The 6,808-nt window shown below is 32.9% G+C and overlaps 1 pseudogene; it reads right to left on the bottom strand.

Annotated features, from left to right (window-relative positions):
* Positions 1–4,916: 4,916 nt before the first annotated feature.
* On the bottom strand, positions 4,917–6,356 carry LOC149560288 (endonuclease 2-like; annotated as a pseudogene).
* Between the last annotated feature and the right edge of the window lie 452 nt (positions 6,357–6,808).

Genomic DNA, 6,808 nt, shown 5'->3' with positions numbered 1-6,808 from the left:
TGTCGTTGTGTGGAGGGAGATGGTGGAGATGATGGGGTCCTCCTGACACGCTCGCTCGTCCTCTTGTTGAGGCTCTTCTCTAACTCGAGTTGATAAAAAAAAGTAGATATGAATCAATATTTATTATATGTTCAAATCAAATATATGTACACACAAAATTAATTATTTTCTTACCGCCATCAAATAGTCACTCTGTAAGTCACCTCGTGGATGATCAGGCATAACGAAACCCTACAAAAATTCAATCAATATAATCACTTATAAATAACATTAAAAAATTTGATACTAACTATTATAAAAAACAAAAAAAACCAAGAAAATTATTTCATACCTCAGTCAATGGCTGTGAGCTAGCCATAGTTGCAGCCACTCCATGATCAAAAACTATCGAAGATGAGGAGTGTATGATGTCATGAGCTGCATGTCATACAATACAAATTACATGTAACATGAAATATGAAACAAATATAATCAAATGAATTAAATTAACATGAAAAAAATGTACCTATAAGTATCTCGTATGATGTCTATGCTCCGAGTCCGTAGTAAAGGTTGACGGTCCTATAGAGAACTAATGCACATGCATAATTTTTTTTGCCAATTCTTAATATGAACTTAATAAAAATATGTATTAATTTAAATGATTAAATTGATAGATACCTTTGGACTCATGGACCAGACAAAAAATGGGGCCGAAGGATCCCTAGTAGGCCCACCAACACTCTGACCCTGAATTTTGAACAATGTCAATAGATGCTAATTAATTAATCATTCACTATACATATGAAATGTGATCAAATCAGTAAATTATAAATGTAATTTACCTATGTGTCAATGCCAAATGTCTCATTTAGGAACTGATTAGTGACGCGCACATCATCTGCACCATCTCCAGCATGAGTGCCAAATGTGCATAAGGATCTGCATGAAGTACACATGTGACCACGATGCGTTGAAGGCTCCCCTCCAACTAATGGGATCATGCAATGGATGAGGGTCTATGTCAAAGCATTAATGGTCCCTATGCTGGCCTCTACATGTTCCTTCACAATTGAAGGAATAGTCACATGCTCATGCTATGGCTTGACCATAGGTACCCTAACTACATTAGGGTCACGATGTGCTCCTGGCATCTCAAATGATGACCCCCCACCTCTACCTTGGGAGTCTAATATATCAAAATAATTGGGGATCTCCCCAAGGACAAACTCACAATGTAATTTCTTAAAAAAATACATAGGGACCTCATGATTGTTGCAAGGAGGGGCATCAAAAACCATCCACCACCTATCCCAAAAATTATTTCTAATAGCATCGTGTATGCACCAATGGATGGGGAACTGTTTAGTACCCTCTCTAACAGTATCTTTCTCACCGAGTTTTCTAAATAATGCACATATTCTATCTTTTGGTATTTCTTTTTTTTAACATCTTCATATGATAATTTATTTGCATAAAATCTTTTTTGTTCATCCCTCTTAACCCACCAAATATCTAACTAACCACTAACTAAGGCTATTTGGGTCTTAATAGATTTGAGGGATGATGCCAATTGAGCCCTCATTGGATTGGTTTGTTGAGATTCTTTCAACCGACCAATGAGTCCTTCTAATTCATTTTTGCCTCTTTCTATTTCATTTATTATATTTTCTTGTGTGCTAGGTGGAGGTCTTGCAATTGGTTCAAGTTGCAAAATTTGTTCTTCTTCTTAGGGAGGGTTTTGGTTTTGAGGTTCTTGAGGGTTTTGAGGTTCTTGTGGATTTTTTGGTTGATTATTGACATTTCCTAATAAAAAATTAATTGAAATCTAAATAAATAAACAAATCTAAATAAAAATTGTAAAAATCCTACAAAACAATATAAAAAAACCTACAAAACAATATGAAAAATGTATCAAACAATACAAAATGAAGTTTATATCACATACGGCATGGGCATGGGCATGCTTGTGATCTTGAATTTCACCGACGAGGAGGCATATCGGCAAGGCGGGTGGTGAAAAGTTTCATTTTATCCAACTTGCGTACGCGCTACTATTGGAAGAAGCTAAAAAATTGAGATAAAATAAATGGGCCGCAAGTATGCAGCCCATTTATATAATTGCACCTTTTTTTTAAAGGGCGTATGCATTATTCAAAAAATGAAAAAAAGAAAAAGAAAAAAGTGAAAAAAGGTTGTCACCTTTTTGGCACCACAACTTGGTGCATATACCCAATAAATTTTTGTCTTTGGTCTTATCTATTTTGTAATTAGGTAATTATAGCCCTCCTTAGTGTTCTAGTTTGCAGTAGTCATTTGATAGCTACTTTGAACAGCCTCGACCCCATAAGAAATTCGCACACCATAGTGGATGAGGACTACTGGAGCAACCTTCATTGCTGCATCCAAACCAAGGGAACCCATTTACTTTGTTTTTATATACCATGGAAAGACTTGTAAACTTATCTCCATATTCCAACTTTATTAAACTAATTTCTCCTTTATCTCTTTTGGTGCTTAGAATTGGTATTACTATTCAAAGACGATAGTAGAGAAAGCAGCATGTGAGTATGCGATGTTTAAAGGTAGCCTTCATTTGATAATAGTACTATGGTATTTTTAGTTTTATTTGTTACTTTTGTATCTAATTTTAAATACCTTTCTAGGTTTTCATATATGTTTATAGAATTCAATAGAATGGTCTTACTTGAACATAATTTATGTTCATTTTATGTGGTTTCTGATTTCATAGTGCCCTTATAACTACATTTAATGTGATAGATGTTGTAATAACAGGTGGGAATGTACTTTCTATAGTATGATCTTATATTCTAGATCATGAAATTTTATCTTTATTGATGCTTAATTTACCGTCTTGCTTAGAATGAGCAGTCAACTATCAACAGGTGCTACTATTAGATGGTTGTAGAGGCCATTAGTTCAAAGTTTGTATATGTGTTTGGTTAGTTTATTATACTTCTAATATTTTGCTTCACATATTCATTTTCATAGTTGACAATGGTACTATTGATGGGCAAGGATCTATTCGGTGGGATTGGTACCATAATCATACTCTAGGTTAAACCCACCCTCACCTTGTTGAGGTGGTAGACTCAACTGATGTCCTCATCTCAAATCGAACATTCTTGAATTCACCATTCTAGAATATACATCCAGTGTACTGCAAGTTTGCATTCAAGTTAGTTTGTCTATACTATGGATGGTTTCTGTATGCTTGTCAAACCTTTTCATTACTAGCATATGCTATTCACCAATCTCTTTGTAGACTCCTATTGTTTGTTTAAAAAAAGAATGCATGAACTATCATTATAATATTGTAATTTGAATGGCATTTATGGTGAATGCAGCAATGTGCACATTAAAGATGTAACCATCCTTGCTCCATCGTACTCACCAAATAATAATGGAATCGATCTAGGTGACTTGTTTCTTGCTCAATATTTGTGGGGATCTGGTTCCTTATTTTTTTAGTGCATATTTTGAATTTGAATTTTAGATAGCTCATTGAGTATTGAATTTTAAAATGTAATCAATGTCACTAATAATTTTAAAACTAATAAATATTTGGTAAGCTTCTGTGTTTATAGATGTTGAATATTTATTTAAACTTTCTCACAATAAATATGTATTTGGTGCATATATTTTTGGTTGTTCTTGTAAATTCTAAAAGTAGTTCCTTTATACTTTTCAAGCTACAAAAAATCTTAAAGTACAATTGCATTATCAATTTAAACAACAAAAATAATATATCCTTAGTTGTACAATTATTGCAACAAAATGTGGCATGGCATAGCTATTTGTACACTTATTTGCATCATAGCTCACTATTGGTCATGTTCTATAGCAAAGGGAGACATCAATGCAGTCACAAATACATTTAAATTTTCTTAGCAGATATAAAGTGTAATTATTTATGAACAAAGAACTTCATGCCAAAGGATGTAAAACTTGTATAACTATATGGTTGATGCCCATTGTGAAATTGGTGAAATAGGTAGGGCCTTGACATATGTTCTAAACATGAAAGTGGCTAGTATTACTTCAAGTGTTCTAACCCATACTATATTGATTGATTGTTTTTGCTAGGAAAAAAAAGTAGACATGACTTTTTAAATGCTTAAGGAGATTAGAGCAAAGGGGTTAATTGCAAGCACTCTACCTTGTGCCATAAACATGATCTTGAGAAAACTCTTTTGGTGATGAATCAAATGAAGAAAGAAGGTTGTACTCCTAATGATGCAACTGTTGGAATGGAGCTTTATATTGATGTCTTGCCACTATCTTCTTCTTTTTTTTAGAAAATATAGATTAATCAATCACAAATTCAAATGATCATGTTATTGATTGTTCTTTTATTTGGGCCAGTTTGATACCAAATAGAAAACTGAAATATTTGGGGCAGCAACCACTCCATGCTCTTGTGGAGTCAAGAAATGGAAATTCACTTTTTCTCATTTTGCACTAGGAAGATTACTTAAAGAAAAGGTATCTGGAAGTCATTTTTTTATGTTTTCATTCTTTATATCTTTATTTGTCTCGTGCATTATGAGTTCCTCAGCTCGTAAGTAATTAGGTTTGCATTTTTTTTTTCTTCAAAATGAATCATACAACTAGATATATTTTAGATTTTGTTATTGGAAAAATATTTTTGTAATTTAAACTCACTGGCATATATTTTTCTGTAGAAGATAGAAATAATTATTGTGTATTCCCTGCCATTGTACAAATTATCCATCAAGTAATTGGAAGTCATCACAATAGGATGGCACAAATTATCCATACTTAGCACAATTAAATTGTAATTAGAGGTCAATGAGTTCTTGAATGGTTCTAAATGAGCCCACCAAAAATCAAATCTTACTGAAAACATGATGAATGAAATTTTCACAAATTAAATGACTTACCAATGAACTATCTTACAACACAATTAAAGAAAAAGGTTTATCGAGACAAGACAGGGACTCCTTAGAGAAACTCTCCCATGTGGGGACATTATCTGACCATCCCCTCTATTTTAGATGCATGCACTCAACTTACTTTTAGACTTTAGAAGCCTTTCTTTTTCTACTTTAATCTTGAGATCAAAACAACATTAAATATAGATAGGGAATTAGAAAATAGCTATAGAAGTTACACACCATTATGTTTCTTTGAAGATCTTCTATAAGAGTTGAAACCTCTAGACCATAAAAACTTGTTCAACAATTCATCTATGATTTCCAAATCCCACACCTATTGGCAAAACAAAAAGTTGAAAAAAAAAATCACTTCCAATGATTCTTCAACATGAGAACACATGAAAAAGAATGAAAAAATTTTCACTATGAATGTGCACATACTTTATGCAGATTTGTTTGTTGTGTGTACCACTACACTGGTACTCTGTTTCCTCCAAGATCATTGATAAATCCCAAATGCAAGGATTGATGAATGTCTCCAATCAAGTGGGAAAGGAACATCAAACTTTCTATCAGATTATCTGCCCAAGATATCCCACTACATTAAACAACCTAAGTCAAATCCTAAGTGGAGAAAGATAAGTAAAGGTTTAACTAAAAAATCAAAACTATTCTCAGCTTTACATGTCACTGCAGTTGAGAAATTTCCATAAGTTGCTAACTGAGCTGTGAAATTTTTGATGACTCATGTAACACACATATCTCTTTCTCCCTTTTCATTATGGTAGTCCCCTAATTTCTGGTATTATAAGAAATATAGAGCACTTAATGTAGAAACTACAGATAAGCATATATAAGATATAAAGAATAGTGTAGTCATAGTTATAGACACCAGGAGGGTTGGATAAGTGTAAAAAATAAGACCAGGGATATATGGAATGAACTATATCAGCCCATAATTAGATTGAAGCCAGATCCCCTTCAACTGAGCTTGGAAGTAGTTTTTGTACAACTTTGCCAGCTGCTTCACTTAGAAGAGGCTGTGAATGTTTTCAATAACAAGAATAATGATGGAAAAGGGTAATAGGCCAAAGCCTAGATTAATTAAGTTTAGGTAGACTCAAATCTAAGAGCTTTCATATAAGAAGCTCACAAGTGATTGTTGTAGTGTAGACTCTTGTCTTAAAAAATACTATTTTTGAATTCAATCATTTCAAATCATATTCAATAAACTAAGAAAAACAAAGAAAGTATAAACAACATTCCCTTCATATTAAAGATCATGAAAATCTCTTGAATGGTGTAATCTAAAATATAGTGATTGAGGAGTACCTGAGCTATCTTGCAGGTTATATGGTTCCCTGCACTTCCCCATGACAGCATTGTAGGTGGCTTGGTGAGAATTAAGACAAATAATAGAAGCATCATGAAGCACAAATAAGGGGAAAACTTAGCCATAAGTGTTTTCTATGCAATGCAGTATCAAATCTCCCAAGATGTCCATTTATAAAATTATTAAGACTATACCATGTTTTCTTCATGGTGTTTCTATGTTGCCTTAACTATAAACATTGTGAAATCACATGAGTTGGAAAGTTGGTGGAAAATGTCATTCACAAAACACCTTATACTTTTCATGGCATCTTTCAGAATGGATAAAACAAATTACAATGAGCTATAATCAAGCATCCCAAATGTTGTAACACATTCTTTTTTATAACTGGATACCTAAAGAAGTCATTTAAATGTCAATGGATTCTACATAAAAACTTGAAACTTGGTGGGGGTCAATTTAATTCCACTCGCATTTGACTAAATAATCCTTTCACAAAACTGTATTACAATGCATCAATAATTTGATACTATATTCAAAAATGCCACATGCTTTTAGTATAAAAGCTTTCATTGAA

This window comes from Cupressus sempervirens, chromosome 4, assembly GCF_028749045.1.
Source record: "Cupressus sempervirens isolate cs-2001-9-10 chromosome 4, ASM2874904v1, whole genome shotgun sequence".
Classification (NCBI taxonomy): Eukaryota; Viridiplantae; Streptophyta; class Pinopsida; order Cupressales; family Cupressaceae; genus Cupressus; species Cupressus sempervirens.
This window is presented reverse-complemented; position numbering and strand designations above follow the sequence as displayed.